Source organism: Giraffa tippelskirchi, chromosome 8 (assembly GCF_054371585.1).
Source record: "Giraffa tippelskirchi isolate mGirTip1 chromosome 8, T2T-mGirTip1v1.2.pri, whole genome shotgun sequence".
In the NCBI taxonomy this organism is placed as follows: Eukaryota; Metazoa; Chordata; class Mammalia; order Artiodactyla; family Giraffidae; genus Giraffa; species Giraffa tippelskirchi.
In genome coordinates this window covers 37,133,493-37,156,811 of record NC_137282.1, presented here as the reverse complement: position 1 = coordinate 37,156,811, position 23,319 = coordinate 37,133,493, and the positions used below count along the sequence as shown (strand labels likewise).

At 38.1% G+C, this 23,319-nt stretch overlaps 1 protein-coding gene across 7 annotated transcripts in view; it reads right to left on the bottom strand.

The window, feature by feature from the left end:
- Positions 1–23,319, bottom strand: part of LOC145518862 (uncharacterized) — a 1,117,244-nt gene that overhangs the window by 699,760 nt on the left and 394,165 nt on the right. For all 7 annotated transcript variants that reach the window (XR_014063353.1, XR_014063357.1, XR_014063350.1 and 4 more), the window contains one exon: positions 22,425–22,477. The gene's annotated coding sequence lies outside the window, so the exon portion shown is untranslated. The remainder of the gene's footprint in view (positions 1–22,424; positions 22,478–23,319) is intronic.

The following is a 23,319-nucleotide window of genomic DNA, read 5'->3' as shown; positions in this document are numbered from 1 at the left end:
TTGTCTGTCTCTATATTAAGGAAGAAACTCAAGTGTTAACCAAGGACTTAAAATTGAATTAAACCAGCCTTCTCCCTACCAAATATATCCAGATTGATTTTAACTGCTTTGATGCATCCAATTAGCCATATTTTAAATATAGAAATGAAAAGATATTTTAGCCCAATAAACATTACAGACCCCTCAGAAATTGACTTCAGAAATGATTTACTGACCTTGTATATATCTGGTCTTTATCACATTTTCCTAGTATGTTCTTAAAAATTATCCCCAAAATAGCTTAGCATTTTTCCTCAGGAAAAGAAGAAGCAGAGCAAAGGAGGAATAAGAGTCTACTCTATTCATTTTGGGTGAGTCATAAGTCAGAATCCCACTACAAAGACTACTTTATTCTATTTCTCACGGGATAGAGTGTTCAGAAAATGTCCCAATGAGAATCTGCCTTTGTAGGTTTCGTGACAATGCTGTAAATTTTATTATTTCTTCAGGCTTTCTCCTATGCACAAGTATTAAATACCTCAAAATTTGGACTTGAATCATTTAATTATTAAGGTCAGAAAATGTTAGTTTTTATTATTATTGAAATAGATCCTTCAAGGCTGTGATAAATTTTTTGGAGCAGAATTTTGATTAATTTAATTTAATCAATTGCTTGTTTATAACTCATTTTCTTGTCCTGGTTCAATAAACATTGAGTACATGACATATATTAAGCTCAGTGAAAGGTATTCTAGATGTGAAAATGAGTAAGATTTGGCCTGTATCCTCAAGGAACAAGAACACAAGACAACACAGACACACACCTTTTCAATACAATACAATAGTGGTTTGTTTGCAAAAAGATGCAAGTAGAAGACACACAGTGGGTGACAACCCAATCTGAAGTGGGGATAGGGAGAGGCCACAAAGTTTAGGAAGCACCCTGAGTATAGATAAAGCCCGAGATTTGTCTTGAAGCAGAAGTCAGTATTCTTCAACAAACATATAACTATGCATTTTTCACCTGCATGTGTCTGAGAGTGAGTAAATTTTGCACCCCGTCCACCTGGCTTTAGAGGCTCAAAAAGAAGAAAATACTTTACATCATCACCACCTCAGGTATTCTTAAAATAGATTTCATAGGAATTACAGAAATTGGCTAATTCCTGACTGCACATTTCTAAATAATTTGTTATATATGTGATATGGTAATCAAATTCAGAAAACAGAGAAACGTAATGCTGCACTTAATTTTGCTCCATTTATGGCCTTAAATAAATATACATGCCAGGGGTTCTCTTTCCAGTTAGGCCTATAGAAACCCAATCATTCATTTGAATATTAAGAAGGGGACTTGAATATATCGGTTGCTGTTCTTACAAATGAAATTCCTAAAATTTCAAAATGGGCAATTCTTACAGAGATCATATAATTTACCACGTAAACCAGAACACTCTTTAGAATGAAAGTTAGCACTATTTATAATTTTGCTGCAACAGCGGATGTAAGCCAAGACCGCCACAGGCAAGCAGGAGACACAACTACCCTGACTATTCCCATAATTCTCACAAATGTGAGAATTATGAGAAATACAGCAGCATCTTTAACAATGAAGGAAGTCTCTTTCTCAAATCACCACTCTAGGAGACCTAGAACCAAGCAGAGACTTCCTTCTGCCTTGGCCTCAAACAGCATGGATGCTCTGTAGTGTCTGTCTATGCACTGTTTTCCCAGATAAGGGAGCCATGACCACAGACTTAGATGTATTTTGATTGTCCATCCTCAACCACTCGCGAATCACAAAAGGTAGTCTGAGGAGTTAACCTCACATGAACAGATATATCTAAGTAGGTCATAGAAGACCATGCTGTGGAGGGCAGCTTTCACTCAGCCTATTGGAGAATATTGACTCTGAGCTACTCACTGCCTCACAAAACTTTTTCTTTCATCTGTCACTCTGACCCATCTCAGGTGGGTCATTTTTTTTTAAAGAGATCCAAGTTAAAAAGAAAGTCCTGTTGCTTATATAAGAAAGAAAACAAAGGGTGGGGGGAAGAAAAACAAACCCTGAACTAAAAATGGATTCTTTGAAGTATCTCTTCCTTCTCTTCATTCAGTATCTTGAGATATTTAAGGGGCAAAGTGGGGTCAAAGATGAGTACAGTGCAAAGAAAAGAAGCAATTTATATGGTACTCTGAGACTACTTCTTGCTACTTCTCTCTTTTTTTTGCCTATTGACTACCTCTTTGATATTTGTCTTCAGTCTTCAGCCAATCACTCTCTTTGGATAACAAGGCAGTAACTCTGTCTGATATAGAGTGCTCTAATATTGACTATGAGGCATTTTCTTCCTTTATTTCCAGAGGAATATGGAAGTAATATGCCCAAAGGTCCTCATAAGTCATCAGGATTTTTCAACTGCCTCCCAAAGGTCTCACTGTGCTGGTTTTACCCTGTGGTTGTATCATTGCCTGCAGGATACCAAATTTCACTATAGTGACTCAGTATTAATTCATAACCTCAGATTTGCCACATACTGGGAAAATAAAAATGAATTAGGCCTACTTTATGGCATCAAAGAAACTTAATACAGTCACTTCAGGGAATAAAATATCAAGATCAGGAGTTTCTGTTTTCTGGACTTTCACTGCTACCAAGCAGGAAAATCCCACCACATAATATGTTAGATAGATATGAAGGTAGGAGTCCAGTAGTTCTCAGCATTGCCCTAGGGAGACAATCCAATGAAGGCCAGACTGTGAAAGCACAGTCGCCAATTGCTGTGCCAAATTTCATCAGCTACCATAACATCACTCTGTGAAAATCATCTGTGCTTACATGTGTTTACCCAAGGTGTCTCACAGCTACAATTTCTATGCTATTTATTACAATAATGTATCATTAGCTGATTGTTTTGCAGGTCCCCTAGTAAAATAAAAAATTCCTTCTCCTCAAAATCTGTTAACATAAGTAACCATTGAAGTCGAGCTTACAAATTCAGTTTTCCTTAGCTTATAATTTTCTTTTATTTTCCTTTATCTTATATATTTTTTCAAATAAGTGGTATGTTCACAAGGTTCAAAAGTGAAAATAATATAAATGTATGCACAGTAAAAATATCCTCATACCTTTTCCTTTCACCCAATCTCCACCCCTTCATATAAACACAGCAGCCACTTTCACTAGTTTTGTTTCTATCCTTCCAGCATTGCTTTATGCTTATACCAGTAGTTCAAACATATATTCTTAATGACCCATTCTTTTGTAACTTAAAAGGTAGCATATATACAACCTCTCCTGCTTTAGGAGTTTACTGATTAGCTCTGTAATTTTTTTCAAATTCATTAATCCCTAATTTTCATCTGTCTCTATTCTTTTCATTTTTATTAGATTATTTTGCAATCCCCTTTCACACTTTTTGAGCTGAAGGCTATGACAGAGACTATAAAATGTTCACCCATTTCTTCCCCCTCTTGTCCTGAGAACCTAGCTCAACTCAACACTTCCTAGCTTCTCATCAAGGATGTACCCAAAGGAGTGATTTCAAAGCCAATGGAATGTGAGGGAAAGTGATGTGATCTTTCTCCCAGCTCCGGCTTTTAAGAAGAATTTGTATCTCCTCTGCATTCCTTCCCTGGCTGGTGACAAATGATGATGAAGGAGATGACAGAACCATAAGAGCAAAGGAGCCTGCTGCTGCTGCTGCTGCTGCTAAGTCGCTTCCGTCGTGTCCAACAATGTGCGACCCCATAGATGGCAGCCCACCAGGCTCCGCCGTCCCTGGGATTCTCCAGGCAAGAACACTGGAGTGGGTTGCCATTTCCTTCTCCAATGCATGAAAGTGAAAAGTGAAAGTGAAGTCGCTCAGTCGTGTCCAACTCTTCACGACCCCATGGACTGCAGCCTACCAGGCTTCTCTGTCCATGGGATTTTCCAGGCAAGAGTACTGGAGTGGGGTGCCATCGCCTTCTCCGGCAAAGGAGCCAGGGTGCCTGAATTACTGCACTGTGGTAAGTCCTTGATGACCAGTAACATCTAACTTAGTGTATTAGCGTACTCTGTTTGAGTACAAAATAAATTTTGTTACTTGATTCATGTTATGTTTGTATTACATTACAGTACATTTACCTCTTCTGATATTTAGATAGCATAATATTTTTGATGAATTGGTTATCACTATAATTAATTTATAATTTGTACATTCCCATAGTGCTCTATATTTCGTCATATCTATTTGCTCTCTATTATAAGCACTGATAAAATTAGCACTTTTCTTCTTCCTTCTATCACACGATACTTTTTATTAGAATTTTATATTTTCTTTTGGCTGTAACATAGGCTTTATTCTTCTCTTACCGTGTTTTACTGAATGGAAGAACCTCACCGTTGGGTATGAAGTTCAGTTCAGTTCAGTCGCTCAGTCGTGTCCGACTCTGTGACCCCATGGACTGCAGCACATCAGACCTCCCTGTCCATCACCAACTCCCAGAGTTCACCTAAACTCATGTCCATCGAGTCACTGATGCCATCCAACCATCTCATCCCCTGTCAGCCCCTTCTCCTCCCGCCCTCAATCTTTCCCAGCATCCGGGTCTTTTCCAATGAGGCAGTTCTTCGCATCAGGTGGCCAAAGTATTGGAGCTTCAGCTTCAACATCAGTCCTTCCAGTGAACACCCAGGACTGATCTCCTTTAGAATGGACTGGTTGGATCTCCTTGCAGTCCAAGGGACTCTCAAAAGTCTTCTCCAACACCATAGTTCAAAAATATCAATTCTTCTGCACTCAACTTTCTTTATAGTCCAACTCACATCCACACATGACTACTGGAAAAACCACAGCCTTGACTAGATGGACCTTTGTTGACAAAGTAATGTCTCTGCTTTTTAATATGCTGTCTAGGTTGGTCATAACTTTCCTTCCAAGGAGTAAGCGTCTTTTAATTTCATGGCTGTAATCACCATCTGCAGTGATTTTGGAGCCTCCCAAAATAAAGTCAGCCACTGTTTCCCCATGTATTTCCCATGAAGTGATGGGACCGGATGCCATGATCTTAGTTTTCTGAAGTTAGGCATGAGCAACTGAGGGGTGGCCTAGCAGTAAATTATGTAAAGCTGATCTCTAAACCCCATCCTAGACACACCCAGGAGAACTGGCAGATATGCTACAAAAATAACCAGAGACTTTTCCAACTCTTGCACTGCCCCTAGGCACAGAGTGGATACAAACTAACCACATGGGCTTCCTCAGGTAACCTTAGGCAGCTAGGAGCCCATTAAGGGTTCATGAACATTCTCACACATACACATCTGATTATAACAGACGGAATTATGGGAACACATACACAACAGAGCCTGCTGTTACATAACTTGCAATTGTCAATCAGCCTTGAGTGTATGTCCATTTGCATCCCCTTTCTATACTGGTGGTGTGTACAAGCCCTGTTTTGCACAGGGCACAACCAAAAGGAGGATATGGGAAGTATAAAAAGGGGAAAGCCAAGAGAGGTCATTATGATGCATCCTTTGGGCACAGACTGCTCTCATGTCTTGGGAGTGTCTGTCTAGTACAAACATCTGTCAGCTTGAGCTGAACTGAGCTGTAACTTGTCTGTTGTTTTAAACCCTTTAGTCCATCATTCCAAATTTTTGTTGTGATGAGATAAGAACTGAGGAAGATAAATAAACCAACCTGACACAACTTTTTCACGTATTGTTGCTGTTTAGTCCCTAAGTTGTGTCCAACTCTTTGTGACCCCATGGGCTGCAGGACTCCTGGCTTCCCTGTCTCTCACTATCTCCTAAAGTTTGCCCAAGTTCATGTCCATTGAATCAGTGATACCATCCAGCCATCTTATCCTATGCTGCCCTCTTCTCCTTTTGCCTTCCATCTTTGCCAACATCAGGGTCACTTTCCCTTGCAAATCTTTTTACATATTAATATCTCAGAAACTGAAATTGTCTTACAACCAAGGATAAGTTACAATTGTAATTAGAGATGGGTTTTTTCCTTACAAGTGGCAGAGATCAAAATAGAGTCTTTCAGGTTGAGAGTGCCTTAGGTATGGTTTGAACTCTGAGATTTCTGATATTCAAATGGTTGGGGATTATAAGATGACAATTCCATATAGTTCAACCTAATACATTTTCCAATTTTAAATAAAACTTGAGACTCGGAAGCCATTATCAAACACACTTATTCCCACTTTCATCCATCCTTCCTTTCCCAATGATTATCAGTGAAATCATTCTTTCTGTTAAAACAAATGAGATTTACATTTTATATCATGATTCAGGCCTAGTGGTAAAGAACCCACCTACCCATGCAGAATACCTAATAGACACAAGTTTCATACCTGTGTCTGAGAGATACCCTGGAGAAGGACATGGCAACCCACTCAAGTATTCTTGCCTAGAGAACCCCATGGATAGAGGAACCTGGTGGGCTATGGTCCATGGGATCCCAAAGAGTCAGACATGACTGAGTGACTAACTCTTTCACTTTCTTTCATTATGATTCTAATTCCCACATTTATGTTGATCTTTGTTCTAGAATTAGGTATACCGAGCACTGATTTCCAGTCTTTTCACTGAAGTTTCTCCAGATGACTCTTGGTTGACAGACCAGACTGTAGGTCTGTAGCTGTTCCTCCTCTGGTGCGACAAACACAGGCACACTGCTTCCTGAAATCACTGCCCTCTCTGTGTAGATCCACCTCATCTCCTTTGGGACAAGCTGAGTCCAGAAAGGCTTCTGCCTCTAGCCTTGCTTAGCCTGAGTCCAAGAACAATGTGAAAACAAAGAATAAAGCATTTGCCATGTCAAGAAGTATTTTTTTGCTTCCATTTTCTAAAGGCTTCTTTTCCTGGATGCTCTAGTTTTGTTTTGTACTTCTTCCCATTAGTTCTCCCTTTAACTAGTCTTCTTGACTTTGAGTCTTCTTCATTGTTTCACCAGATCTCAGATGTTCAGGGTAATTCCTAGATGTATTTTGGAGCATGTGCATTATTTCTCTCTCCCAGGTTAATTGCACATCATTTTTGCAGGCTTTTGGTCTTTTCTTTTCCATTCTTGTTATTGCTCTTTTTCTGATTTGCAAGAGAAGGATGGGAATGCTGACTTCTACAGTCATGGGTCACATTAGTAGTCAACTTAATTTCAAAGCAGTTTTCCATCTATAAGTGTGATGAACCAAATGCAAAAGAAAGGTTTATGAATTAGAAGTAAACTGAATTTACTTATTCATAATTTTTGTACTTTAGAAAAGTAATTCACCTCTCAGTTCAGTTCAGTTGCTCAGAAGTGTCCAACTCTTTGTGATCCCATGGACTGCAGCATGCAGGGCTCCCTTGTCCACCACCAACTCCTGGAGCTTGATGAAACTCATGTCCATCAAGTCAGTGATGCCATCCAACCATCTCATCTTCTGTCATCCTCTTCTCCTCCTGCTTTCAACCTTTCCCAGCATCAGAATCTTTTCCAATGAGTCAGTTCTTCCCATCAAGTGGCCAAAGTAATGAAGCTTCAGCACCAGTCCTTCCAGTATATTCAGGACTGATTTCCTTTAGGATTGACTGGTTTGATCTCCTTGCAATCCAAGGGACTCTCAAGAGTCTTCTCCAACACCACAGTTCAAAAGCATCAATTCTTCAGCACTAAGCTTTCTTTATAGTCCAACTCTCACATCCATACATGACTACTGGAAAAACCATAGCTTTGACAAGAAGGAATTTTGTTGGCAAAGTAATGTCTCTGCTTTTTAATATGCTGCCTAGCTTGGTCATAACTTTTTTTCCAAGGAGCAAGTGTCTTTTAATTTCATGGCTATAGTCACCATCTCCAGTGATTTTGGAGCCCAAGAAAATAAGTCTATCTCTGTTTCCATTGTTTTGCCATCAATTTGCCATGAAGTGATGGGACCAGATGCCATGATCTTAGTTTTCTGAATGTTGAGTTTAAACCAGCTTTTTCACTCTCCTCTTTCAATTTCATCAAGAGGATCTACAGTTCCTTCTCACTTTCTGCCATAAGGGTAGTGTCATCTGCATATCTGAGATTTTTGATAATTCTGTCTGCAACCTTGATTCCAGCTTGTGCTTCATCTAGCTTGGCATTTCGCATGATGTACTCAGCATATAAGTTAAATAAGCAAGGTGACAATACCCAGCCTTGACATACTCCTTTCCAACTTGGAACCAGTCTGTTGTCCTGTGTCCAGTTCTAACTGTTGCTTCTTGACCTGGATACAGATTTCTCAGGAGGCAGGTAATGTGTCTGGTATTCCCATCTTTTTAACAATTTTCCAGTTTGTTGTGATCCTCATAGTCAAAGGCTGTGGCATAGTCAATAAAGAATATGTTTTTCAAGAATTCTCTTGCTTTTTCTAAGATCCAAAGGATGTTGGCAATTTGATCTCTTGTTCCTCTGCCTTTTCTAAATCCAGCTTGAACATCTGGAAGTTCTCCATTCACCTACTACTGAAGCCTGGCTTGAAGAATTTTGAGCATTATTTTGCTAGCATGTGAGATGAGTGCAATTATGTGGTAGTTGGAACCATCTTTGGCATTGCCTTTCTTTGGAACTGGAATGAAGACTGACCTTTTCCAGTCTTGTGGCCACTGCTGAGTTTTCCAAATTAGCTGGCATATTTAGTGCAGCACTATAACAGCATCATTTTTTAGGATTTGAAATAGCTCAACTGGAATTCCATCACTTCACTAGCTTTGCTTTTAGGGATGCTTCCTAAGGCCCATTTGACTTCACACTCCAGGATATCTGGCTATAGGTGAGTGATCACACCATCATATTTATCTGGGTCATTAAGATCTTTTTTGTACAGGTCTTCTGTGTATTCTTGTTACCTTTTCTTAATATCTTCTACTTCTGTTGCTGCTGCTGCTGCTGCTAAGTCACTTCAATCGTGTCCGACTCTGTGCGACCCCATAGACGGCAGCCCACCAGGCTCTTCTGTCCCTCGGATTCTCCAGGCAAGAATACTGGAGTGGGTTGCCATTTCCTTCTCCAGTGCATGAAAGGGAAAAGTGAAAGTGAAGTCGCTCAGTTGTGTCCGACTCTTAGCAACCCCATGGACTGTAGCCTACCAGGCTCCTCCATCCATGGGGTTGTCCAGGCAAGAGTACTGGAGTGGGGTGCCATTGCCTTCTCCACTACTTCTGTTAGGTCCATACTATTTCTTTCCTTTATTGTGCCCATCTTTTCATGAGATGTTCCCCTGGTATCTCTAATTTTCTTGAAGAGATTTTTAGTCCTTCCATTCTATTGTTTTCCTGTATTTCTTTGCATTGATCACTGAGAAAGGCTTTTTTATATCTCCTTACTATTCTTTGGAACTCTGCATTCAGTTGGGTATCTTTCCTTTTCTCCTTTGCCTTTCACTTCTCTTCTTTTCTCAGTTATTTGTAAGGCTTACTTAGACAACCATTTTGCCTTTTTGCATTTCTTTTTCTTGGGGATGGTCTTGATCACTGCCTCCTGTACAATGTCACGAACCTCCATGCATAGTTCATCAGGCACTCTGTCTATCAGATCTAATCCCTTGAATCTATTTGTCACTTCCACTGTATAATCGTAAGGGATTTGATTTAGGTCATATCTGAATGGTCGAGTGGTTTTCCCTACTTTTTTCAATTTAAGTCTGAATTTGGCAATAAGGAGTTCATGGTCTGTGCCACAGTCAACTCCCAGTGTTGTTTTTGCTGAGTGTATAGAGCTTCTCCATCTTTGGCTGCAAAGAATATAACAATCTGATTTCAATATTCACCATCTGGTGATGTCCATGGGTGGAGTCTTCTCTTGTGTTGCTGGAATAGGGTGTTTGCTATGACCAGTGCATTCTCTTGGCTAAACTCTCTTGGCCTTTGCCCTGCTTCATTTTGTACTCCAAGGCCAAACTTGCCTGTTACTCCAGGTATCTCTTGACTTCCTACTTTTGCATTCCAGTCCCCTATGATGAAAAGGACATCTTTTTTGGGTGTTAGTTCCAGAAGGTCTTGTTGGTCTTCATAGAACTGTTCAACTTCAGCTTCTTCAGCATTTGTGGTTAGATTACTTGGATTACTGTGATATTAATGGTTTGCCTTCAAGGTGAATAATTTAAAATCTTCACATGTTAAAAGACAATTCTGTACAGATATGTATGTATATAACAATACAACATTTGTAATAAAACCATTCATTATTTCTTTAGAGTTATTTTCCTTACTTAAGTTATTTGCTTAAGTAAGCAAATCCAAGATACTGTTACTTTAAAGAAAAAAAAATAGTATTTAAAAAAGGCACATGTATTTTCTCAAATGCTCAATATGTCTCTATACTGAAATGCCATCTTAGCTTTTTTACCAATTTCTGCCTTTAATCCATCATTTAACATCTGAAACAATACGTTTGCAGTTGATATAAGGAATGTTGTTTTTTACATTGCTAATGCCCAACTTGAGATATTCTGAGAAAGAATATACCCGCTTTTGTATTAAATATGGATCAATATCATTCAAGGTTAAGAATAAATGAGTCAATGTAGAAATAAAAGTCCTTAAAACTCCCCACAGCATTAGTCTTTCCATCATTTAATATATTCCTGGGAAATGAGCCATGAACAGTAAAATCAAAATAAAACACAACAAATTTTAGAGATCCTGATTGCAAAAATTAGTTCCATACAATTCTATATTCATAGGATGATTTTGCCCAGTAGAATGGAGAAATACTGGCTCATTCTTCAAATCAACAGTTTAAGCTATTAAAATGTTCCTTGTTGTTGTTTTCATAATATACTGCCATTACTTAAATATGTGCTATTTATATTGGTAATACAGTGTAGATTCTAGGAGAAATTTCCAACACTCTTGAAAACAAATTAAATATACTGGTGTGGGGGCATTTCTTCTCAGAAACTAGTTTTTGTTGCTTTTGGCAGAATAATGTAGCTACTTGGCCGAAGAAGAGTTATTTCAAGACAGCATACAACTTCAGGAGGAGTACATAAAGATTAGTGAGGAAAGGAGGCCCACCTGAGCAGCAAGGAGACTTTGTAAAAATAATTCACAGATGATAAAAGTCACATCCAGACTGACTACAGATCCTGTCACTGCTTCTAGCTCAGAAGTGACAAAGAGGTGGGTTTGCATGATAACAATTCCCCATTCCAAAGCTCTGACCGACGTTATTAATTGATCACAGCAGTCCCTCTGTCTTTGGATGCAGCCTCAGCATCTTTATCAACATGGCCACCATGTGGTTTTACAAGTAACCACCTCCAGCAATCAGAAGACCTCACTTGGAACCTATTCTCCAATCCCATCTGATGCAGCACTAGCCACAGTTTTCTTAAACTAACCTAGTCACACCCTGCTATTTTCTGCCAGACGTACTTTAGAGCTGCATAAGACCTATTTAGGTCTAAGAGCTCTAAAATGGATAATGAGCCTTTGGATACACTAGTCCATCATCTCTAAAGTCTGAGCTGATTTCAGGCTATCAAACCACTGTCAGGTACAAGACAGACTGTAGGTCACTGCTGCTTAGAGTTTTGCCAAGAGTTTATCTAGGGTCTGGGACCTTAAAAGGGAGTAGGTATAAAAGGAAGTACCTCCATTTAAATCACATCTATCAGTTTCATCCCTCAAATTGTTGTCTTTGAAAAATCACAGCCTGAGGCTGTCCTGTTGGAATAGCTCTGTGACTGGCAGAGACTGGACATACCAAGACTCAAGTGTATTGTGGAGCCAGAAACAGTGGAAAGCATGAAGTGGAAGGAACCCTGTGTAGGAAGTGGAAAGAACCTTGGTCAGCATGTTTGGATACAAACCCTAATGCTACAATGCGTGAATTTTAATAACTTTAAATTCTTCTCACTTTAGGTCTTCTCAGTTCTAAACGGGTAACAAAATCTTCCTTCCAGCCTTAATATGAGTATTAATTGAAATAACACATGTCAAAATATCTGTGAATAGCAAGCCCTCAACACATCTTCAGTTCAGTTCAGTCACTCAGTCATGTCCGACTCTTTGTGACCCCATGGACTGCAGCATGCAAGGCTTCCCTGTCCATCACTAACTCCCAGAACTTGCTCAAACTCATACCCATGGAGTCGGTGATGCCATCCAATCATCTCACCCTCTGTCGTACCTTTCTCCTCCTGCTTTCAATCTTTCCCAGCAAAAGGGTCTTTCCAATGAGTCAGTTCTTGGCATCAGGTGGCAAAAATATTGGAGTTTCAGCTTCAGCATCAGTCCTTCCAATGAATATTCGGGACTGATTTCCTTTAGGATTGACTTGTTTGATCTCCTTGCACTCCAAGATACTCTCAAGAGTCTTCTCCAACACCACAGTTCAAAAGCATCAATTCTTCAGCACTCGGTTGTCTTTATGATCCAACTCTCACATCCATACATGACTACTGGAAAAACCATAGCTTTGACTAGAAGGACATTTGTCGGCAATGTAATGTCTCTGCTTTTTTAAATGCTGCCTAGGTTGGTCATAGCTTTTCTTCCAAGGAGCAAGTGTCTTTTCATTTCATGGCTGTAGTCACCATCTGCAGTGCTTTTGGAGCTGAAGAAAAGTCAGTCACTGTTTATTTATATTTCTGCCTGCAACCTTGATTCCAGCTTGTGATTAATCAAGCCCAACATATCACATGATGTACTCTGCATGTAAGTTAAATAAGCAGGGTAACAATACACAGCCTTAATGTACTCCTTTCCCAATTTGGAACCAGTACTTTGTTCCATGTCCTGTTCTAACTGTTGCTTCTTACCTGCATACAGATATCTCAGGAGGCAGGTAAAGTGGTCTGGTATTCACATCTCTTGAGGAATTTTCCACAGCTTGTTGTGATTCACACAGTCAAAGGCTTTGGCATAGTCAATACAGCGGAAGTAGGTGTTTTTTCTGGAACTCTCTTGTTTTTTCTATGATCCAAGGGCTGTTGACAGTTTGATCTCTGGTTTCTCTGTCTTTTCTAAATCCAGCTTGAACATTTGGAAGTTCTCAGTTCACATACTGTTGAAACTTGCTTAGAGAATTCTGAGCATTACTTTGCTAGCATGTGAGATGAGTGCAATTATGCGGTAGTTTGAACATTCTTTGACATTGCCTTTCTTTGGGATTGGAATGAAGACTGACCTTTTCCAGTCCTATGGCAATCGCTGAGTTTTCCAAATTTGCTGGCATATTGAGTGCAGCACTTTAACAGCATCATTTTTTAGGATTTGAAATACCTCAACTGGAATTCCATCACCTCCATTATCATTGTTCAAAGTGATGTTTCCTGAGGCCTACCTGACTTCAGACTCCAGGATGTCTGGCTCTAGGTGAGTGATCACACCATCGTGGTTATCGGGGTCATGAAGTACTTTTTTCTATAGTTCTTCTCTGTATTCTTGTCACCTTTTCTTAATATATTTTGCTTCTGTTATGTCCATACCGTTTCTTTCCTTTATTGTGCCCATCTTTTCATGAAATGTTGCCTTGGTATCTCTAATTTTCTTGAAGAGATCTCTAATCTTTCCCATTCGATTGTTTTCCTCTATTTCTTTGCATTGATCACTGAGGAAGGCTTTCTTATCTCCTCTTGCTATTCTCTGGAACTCTGCATTCAGGTGAGTATATGTTTCTTTATCTCCTTTGCCTTTCACTTCTCTTCTTTTCTCAGCTATTTGTAAGGACTCCTCAGACAAACGTTTTGTCCTTTTGCATTTCTTTTTCTTGGGGATGGTCTTTATCACTGCCTCCTGTACAGTGTTACAAACCACTGTCCATAGAATTTCAGGCACTCTGTCTATCAGATCTAGTCCCTTGAACCTATTTGTCACTTCCACTCTATAATCATAAGGGATTTGATTTAGGTCAACCTGAATGGTCGAGTGGTTTTCCCTACTTTCTTCAATTTAAGTCTGAATTTGGCAACAAGGAGTTCATGATCTAAGCCACAGTCAGCTCTCTATTTTCGCAGACTATATAGAATTTCTCCATCTTTGGCTGCAAAGAATATAATCAATCTGATTTCGGTATTGACTATCTGATGATGTCCATGTGTTGAGTCATCTCTTGTGTTGTTGGAAGAGGGTGTCTGCTATGACCAGTGTGTTCCCTTGGCAAAACTCTGTTAGCTTTTGCCCTGCTTCATTTTGTACTCCAAGGCCAAACTTGCCTGTTACTTGAGGTATCTCTTGACTTCCTACTTTTGCATTCCAGTCCCCAATGATGAAAATGACATCTTATTTTGATGTTAGTTCTAGAAATTCTTGTAGATCATTATAGAAATGTTCAACTTCATCTTCTTTATCATTACTGGTCAGGGCATAGACTTGGATTACTGTGATACTGAATGGTTTGCCTTGGAAATGAACAGTGATCATTATCTCATTTTTGAGATTGCACTCAAGTAGTACGTTTCAGACTCTTTTGTTGACTATGAGGGCTACTCCATTTCTTCCAAGGGATTCTTGCTCATAGTAGTAGATACAATGGTCATCTGAATTAAATTATCCCATTCCAGTCCATTTTACTTCACTGATGCCTAAAATGTTGATATTCACTCTTGCCATCTCCTGTTTGGCCACTTCCAATTTACCTTGCTTCATGGACCTAGCATTGCAGGTTCCTATGCAATATTGTTCTCATAGCATTGGACTTTACTTCCATCACCAGTCACATTTACAACTGGGCATTTTTTTCTCTTTGGCTCCGTCTCTTCATTCTTTATGGGGTTAATTCTCCACTCATCTTCAGTAGCATACTGGGCACCTACCGACCCGGGGAGTTCATCTTTCAGTGTCATATTTTTTTGCCCTGTCATACCGTTCATGGGTTTCTCAAGGCAACAATACTGAAGTGGCTTGCCATTCCCTTCTCCAGTGGACCACGTTTTGTTAGAACTCTCCACTATGTCTCGTCCATCTGGGTGGACCTACACGCCATGGCTCAGAGTTTCACTGAGTTAGACAAGACTGTGGTCCATGTGATCAGTTTGGTTAGCTTTCTGTGATTGTGGTTTCCATTCTGTCTGCCCTCTGATGAATAAGGATAAGAGGCTTACGGAAACTTCTGATGGGAGAGACTGACTGTGGGGGAAACTGGATCTTGTTCTAACAACACATCTTAGTTTTCTTTTATATTTTCATTTTGGTTCAAGAGTTAAAATGAATTACAATTTTCCATTATGTTTCCACATAATGGAATTTCCAAACTAGCCCTTTTCAAAATGTCTGAACTGTACCCAAAGACATAAGATATAACAATTTTCTAAACAAAAATAGTTGACACTAATTGAGCACTTACTATGTGCCAGGAAAAAAAAATGTATTTAACTCTCACAATAATCCTAGAAGTTCAATGAATTATCAGCATCATTTTACAGATGAGGTCAATACAGAGACAGAAAAGAGAAATACATTTCCCATAATCTTAGAACTTGTAAGTTGCAAAGGCTATTTGAATCCAGAAAATCTGTCTCTTCAAACTGAATCACTGCAATTACTAATAAGTACTCATACCTAGTTTCACTCCTTAGTTCTGAAACTAAATTTCATTTCATCTTATTGTTTCTATGAATGTCCTTTCTCTGGAGGAACAAATAATGTGAAAATCTGTAGTCTGTACAAAGCAAAGGAATCCCCAATGACTATGACTATGACTGTTAATATTATTCTTGTTGTTTCTCATACTAGTGGAATGTAACCAAGGCCAATAGAAGGATTTGGACCAGAATGTAACACCAGAGACCACAGTCATTTCTGCCTTCAGAACCAAGGCAGGTGTTGTAGAGGCCAAGAAGTTTGAGCTGAATCTCAGAATTATTTATTTCACTTTATTTCTGGTGACTAATAATATTTGTTGGAAATGGAAAGAATAGGAAATAGTTGATTCTAAAACCCTTCTCTTCTATATTTGGATTGAGTATTGGTAAATCTCATACATGCAAAAAAAAAAAAATGAACTGTCATAATTTAGCAGCTTTTACGTTACTTATTTCTGCTTTTGCTCCAGTTATAGCTAGCGAAAACCAAATACAAAACTCCCTCTGTCTTGAGTCATTGAACTAGAACATCACAATAACATGAACCTTTGTTCTATCCTCCTTTCCATACAACACTAATGAGAATATGGTCCTCAATGTCCAAACAGTTGGATTCTCCCTTTGTTTTATTCTTAGTGAAAAGAAAAGAAAAGTAAAAAATTATAAGCTCTATGAATATTTTAAAACTTCTTCTATAAAACTGAAATGGATTTTAGTGAAATTCTACCCATGCTTCCCTTCTCAGTACCTTAAATTATTGTGAAAAAATTTTCATAATTCTGTTTTTTCATTTCCTAAGACAGAGAGGACTTATATTTTGTTTGTTTGCTTGTGAATTGTATTTTAAAGCAAGAATTCCAGCTTGCTTGTAGTACAGCACCAGAAAAAAAAGAGAGATGTTTCTCTGTTACTATACAAATATTACGGCACAGTTGAGTTCACATCTGTGAACAGGTTCTACATTCAATATTCTTAATGTGAATGTGAGCCTTCAACAGCTACATATTGTCACTCCAATTTCATGCAGGATTTGTACCCTACCCAGCCGGTCCAGCATGAAAGATCTCATGGCCTGCTGTACACGAACCTATTGTTCATTTGTTTTCAGTCTTTCTTGAAAGGCAAAAAATGTTGAACATCACAGTACATTCAGATGTTGAGACACCTGCCATATTCTGATGTTTTGACATGAACAGTCTGTAGAAATCTATTTTTTTTCCATTGCACAGAGAATAAATCAGCATTGTCAGAAAATTATTGCTCTAGTTGTTGTAGCCCCTTCATATCAGACATCTAGTCACCTTATACAGTGTTATATGCTCTTAATAATTCTACTCAGGCTTTCATTGCTGCTTTTGATACTGCTACTGCTGCTGCCCCAGCTCTATAACTATAATCAATAGCTGAATGGACCAAAAATTAAATCATTTAATGGATTTCTGGTTGAGTTCATTTAGGTCACTAGGTTTCCACTCCTGCTGGCAGGCAGCATGATTTTATATCCCTCTATTGTCATAACAATACATGTTTCCACTTGGCTGCTAGCCTATGGCAGGTTGAGCCAGTATCCAGCTTAGCTCTGTTTTTTAGAAGTTTACAGAGATTTGAACTAGCTATGGTCAAAGACACCAGCAGAAATCCTCGTGAAGAGCACACTGTTTTCTTCCTCCAGACAGAGCTATTCTAAGAAACCACCCTTAATGTATAACATGTACTCTGTCTCCTTCAGTATAAGCCTTACAAGTTAGAAGGCATGTGTAAAGCAGAGACTCTATGAAGACTCGCAGCCTCAACTGAGTGCTCTATAATCCTTAGTTTTGTATGGCAGATATCTGCAGATCTATTCAGTATATGGGACTAGCAAGAATAGAAATATGTCAGATGATATTACTAGTCACATATATAAGTAAATTCAAACTGAATGTTCATAAGTACTTCTTTTTTGGTCATTAAATTTTATGTTTTCAAAGGAAACTTCATGCTCATGAAATAGCAGTTTTACTCCCTTATTTTTCAGACTGTTCTTTGTAAGTAATTTGACCTAAAAGAGAAAGAAGTTAATTAAATGGTAACTTTTAACCTCTAGAGTCAATCTCTGACCTATCTACTAAGATATCTCACAAGGGTTCCACTGTCATCTTGTGAAAACCTTCTTTCATAAGCCTTGAAGACATAAAATGGGCATGTGTGTGTGACCCGGATAAACCTCAACTGGCTGAGAGACAATCCAAAGCTTTGAACCCTGTCTCACTACTCACTACGTGTGCCATCCGCACCTGCCTTGACCTCTGACCTATGCCTCTGACCACAGGGTGACCAAGATGCTCTCCCTGTCATACTGTCCAGAGACTAAGACACTTCCACCCTCCCTGACATAGGTGGGGAAGACAAAAAGGACTCAGAATAGTCAATATCTATCAGAAAGGAAACGTTTGCTGATTCAGTAAATCAGTGATTCTCGAGTGAAAACTGTCCCTTTCAAACCACTCCACTCCCCAGACATTTGGCAATATCTGGAGATATCTTTGTTGTCATAACTATGGTGGGGATGCCACTGGCTTCAAGTGGGATGTTAGTTAGCAATGTGCTAACTACACACAACGTAAGACATAACACAAAAGAAAGAATTTTCCAGCAAAAATGTCAATAGTACCAAGGTTAAAAAAGTTTGCAGTAATTACCCAATGGGTAGCATACTGTATGCCAGGTACTGGATGGTACAGGATTAATCTTAGGCAAAACTGTGAGGTAGTAGCATGTTTATTTTTTAGCAGGTACAGGGTCATTATGGTAACTGCAACCTACAAATGTTCAGCCATCCGTGTTCTGAACTTCTTCTGATTACCTGCTTCCCAAAAATAGCATATTTTGTCCTATAGCCCATTGTCTCAGGACTCATTTCCCTAGTTCTGGAAACAGCTGGAAAGTCTAATCTTATAAATATTTGTGTATCATTGCATTAAACAATATTTATAAAATTATGAGATTTTGATGGAGAAAAGCTAAAGACAAAGTAGTATAGATATACATTCAGATATTTAATACCCAGTTTAATTTACATACACATACATATCTTCTTACAGAAATAATGCATAGTTACCATAATCACTGGAGGGTGTCAAATTCTGGTTTTAAGAAAACTAGGAGATGTTTCTTTTTCATGATGGTTTGGATAAAACGTATTCTGAAAGCTGCCATTTCTTAATTTCTTAATGGAAAGTCTATGAATTCTGCTTAGACCTCTGAGCCTACTAAACTATCTTGATAAATTATCAGTGACCAAAAGAACTATTATGTATTTTCTCTCAAGTGAAAGTATATTTAAGTAGCTGATTTTAAGCAGAGCCAATTTGAATCAGGAAAAATAAAGACCACTCTCTTAATACATATTCTGCAGGGGCTTTCTTGACAGTCTCTTTCACACTTACCCTTAAATGTCATCTAAGTTCCTCTGATTTCCAAATGTACAGCTTCTGGCCATACTATTTCCTTGTCTTCAGAACAATCTATATATTGTCAACTCAGTCTCATTGTGTAGCTGCCTTACAATCAGTTTAAGTCAACAAATCCAAAACTAAATGCATAATCTCTGCACTCTGTCCATTAAAAAGGAAAGAAAAAAAATTCATCCATTTGTCATGGCTTACAGTGGTTCCTATCTCAGTGGTTTAACCCAAAATTGAGAAATAGTTTTTGAGACTTCCCTTCTTTGCTTCCCAGAAAGCAAATCTTTATCTCACCAAATCCTATGAGTTTTCCCCAGTTCAACTTCTTTCTTGTGTGTGCTAAGTCGCTTCAGTTGTGTCTAACTCTTTGTGACCCTGTGGACTATAGCACACCAGGGCCCTCTGTCCATGGTATTCTCCAGGTAAGAATACTTGGAGTGGGTTGACATGCCTTTCTCCAGGGGATCTTCCCGACCCAGGAATCAAATCACATCTCTTACGTCTCCTGCATTAGGGGGTGGATTCTTTAGCACTTGAGCCACCTGGGAAGTCCAGTTTCTTTCATATCCTACCACTTCTCTTTGTCTTGACTGATCTGATCAAAAGCCAAGCATTTTCATCTCTTGGCTATACTGGCCTCCCCAGTCTATATCGGCTTCCCAGCACTCTTCAAGAAATGCTTCAACTCTGTCTGCCTCTCTAAACTTGCTGGACATTGCATCTTCCTTGTTTTACATGCATTAACAGCTTAGACCAGCTATTTTCTTCTCAAACTGACCATGATTTTGTGTACTTTATGGACATTTTACCTGATGTGGCTTCTTTCTGAAATGTTCTGTACCCACCTACCCTCTATAGTAATTTCATATTCATGATTCAGACTCCAAGTAAAATATTCCTTTCTTAAGCGAGACTTCCCTGACTCTTGCCCACCACCACCACCACCACCACCACAACCTCTGATATCCACAGCTTAGCTTAGGTTACTCAATGCATGCTTTTTAGAACAACTTCAGACTTTTTCATATCATTTTATTGCAAAAGATAAGTTACTGTTTGATTGGTGTTTTAGTAAACACCAAACTCAGCATTCTTTCTTTTGTTTTAGGTTCATAGTATATAGTAAATATCAACTTGCTGGACAAAAAATGAATGTATGTAATTTAGGTATGAGACACTTCCACCACAAAGTTAAATGTTTTGTGAAAAACCTAGAAGCTCAAAAATTACTCACTGCCTCCATTCTTCTCTCTCTAAAGATTACATTTTAATTCTCATGTTAAATAGCATCATTTATTCATGGAATATTATAGCTCAGGGGTTCATAAATCAGAACACATAGGCTATAAGATGTTCATAAACAACTTTAAAATTGTACTCAAAATTTCTTGTGTAATGTGCATTTTCCTGTGAATAATCTTGAAAGCTTTCATCAGATTGTCACTTTGATACAAGAAAGGTTAAAAAGAACATGTTACTAGGGTTTAACATTTTAACATTTACTGCTGAAATATCACTGTTACTGCATACTAAATGTGGCTGACAATGTTAATGATAGATACTGTCTCTTTTAAATACATTTCTGACATTATTTGAACTATAAAAGTACTTGGTTTGCTGAAAAGAGACATCATAGTTCAGTGCAATAAGGATGTCTTTTTAATAAATGGTGTCAATAAATAAGATAGAAACATACCATGAAAAGTAAATCTTATATCGCATCCAAAAATTAATCCCGTATGAATTATATATCTAAGTCCAAAATATCACAAAATTCTATGTGATAATATGAAAGAATATCTTCAAAACTTTGAAATAGTTACTTTAAATTTTAAAAAAAATATATATATATATAAAACTAAAAAGTATTAAACAAAGATGGAAAGACTACATTGAGAGTAAGAACTTCTTTTCATCAAAAGAATTTTAAGAGTCAAAACACAAAGTAACAAATGTGACAGCTCAAAAAGGATTTTTATGCAGAATATATAAAGAATTTCTAAAACATCAGCAAAAAAAGACAGAAATCCCATTGGGAAAATGAACAAAAGACCTAAAGAAGCACTTCACAAAGAGGATATCCAAATGATCAATGAATATATGAAAAACACACAACCTTATTATTTTTCAGGGAAATAGTCATTAAAATCCCAGTAAGATTTCAATACACTCCTACTTGAATGGATAAAATTGCAATGCCTGTGATAGTCTATTTATTAATCTGGATGATGGTTTCATGGATATATTCACTTTGTGAAACTTTACTAAGAGGTACATATAATACTTGTAAACTTTACTCTGTGCATGTTTTACTTACATATATAAGTTTTGTTTTTTTTTTTTTTTAAGGACCATATTTAACAAAAGTGAAAATATCTGTATTAATATAATAAATATATAGTATGGTCTTATATGGGGTTGGTTACCATTTTTCATTTGTGTTAGTTGCTCAGTCATGTCTGACTCTTTGTAACCCAATGGACTGTAGCTCACCAGGCTTCTCTGTCCTTGGGATTCTCCAAGCAAGAATACTGGAGTGGGTAGCCATTTACTTCTCCAGGGATCTTCTCAGCCCAGGGATTGAACCTGGGTCTCCTGAGTTGCAGGCAGATTCTTTACCATCTGAGCCACAGGGAAGCCTCATTTTTTTATTTGAATCAGGAAAATAATTCAACTGTCAGACACTAGCAAAAGTGACTGAACTGGAAAACCTTTTCTCTGTCCTAGGCCCTTAGATCTAAAACTAGAGTATCTGTTAAAGACAAACAAACAAAAAACTGAGAAACCTTCAAGAAATGGACTTTCTTCACTTGATTCATTTTAACTGCTGCATGTACAACTTTTCTTATTGGGTAATTAGTTAAAATACTATTTAATTATGTTTATTCAATTTAAAAGGGAATAATTATCTCCAGTGAAAGCAAGAGCTAATTACATAATGAAAATATATACTTATACACAGAAGGACTATAAAGGTTGATGAAAGTTACATAAATTTATGCAGAAGTATGTAAACTTCTTCAGTCTATTGATATGACACTAAGGTATATCCATTTCTAGAGAGAAATCAAGACAGTTAAGAATTCCCTGGTGGTCCAGTGGTTAGGACTCAGTGCTTTCACTGCCAAGACCACAAGTTCAACCCCTGGTCGGGGAACAAAGATCCCACAGGCTGCATGGCGTGGCCATACAAACAGGAAGTATCAGATTGAGTGGCTCATAAATGAGAAACTTTAAAAAGAGAAAGAGGACGATACTTCTTAAGTCATATGTTCTGTCAATTTGGAATGCTGAGAGAACATTTCTCTCTTTTCTCATCTCTTTGATGTTGGGTCTGTCACCAAGAGAAGGTGACTAATATGTATGAGTGACTACCATTATGTCTGGGAAGTGTATATGAATTCTCAGGTTCTAAAATGTCACTCACTGATTCACAAAAAATACATAAAAAGCTCTTACCATGTGCAGCACTAAGTCAAGTGGAGGATCCTTGTCTTCCAGGAGCTTGCATTCTAACAACCAAAAGGAGAAAAAAAAGAGAAAGAAAGAGACACATAGTCAGAGAAGAAGGAAACCAAGTAAATAAAATATTTACACATTGTGCTAACTCCTATAATAGACATGAACGAGGAACTGAAATATAGAAAATTACAAGGAGGGCTAGTTTCAGCCAAGGTATTCAAGAAAGACCTTTTTTAAGCAGAACTGAAAGTGAGAACTGAAGGATAAGAAGCAGGTAGAAGTGAGTGCTGGGCAGTGCTACTGTAACAGGGAGTGCTAAGAGCTATCTCTTATTGAGCACTCAGGATTTGCTGTGCACTGCTCGGAACGTCTCATATTTAGTCCTTTGAGAAACTCTGTGACATTGAAACAATTACTTTCATCGTTGTCCATACAGATGAAAATGAATTTAGGCATAGAGAGCTTAAGTTATTCTTTTTCATGGTTGACTAATATTCCATTGTATCTGCAGATGATTTCAATGTATATATTGAAAATAGAATTGACAGAATTTGCTGATGAATTGGAAAAGTGATATGAAATAGGAGTCCATAATGTCTTGCAAGAGGATTTTAGCTGGAATAAGAGGGTAGAGTTTCCATTTATTAGAGTTGACAGGTAAAGGACTCTTTGGCTAAAAATAATTGAGACTTCTCTTCTTCAAACTTTGTCTAGTTTAAGACGTCTTTGAGACATCTAAAAACAGATGTCAAGTGACAATTGTATATGCAAGTCCAGAGCTCATGAGAGCTCTGGGCTGGAGCTGCAAAGTGAGATGTCATCAGTCTATGTAAGGAATACAAAGCCATGGAGGTTGCTGCAGTCTTCTAAGAAGAGAGAAGAGGAAGAAGAA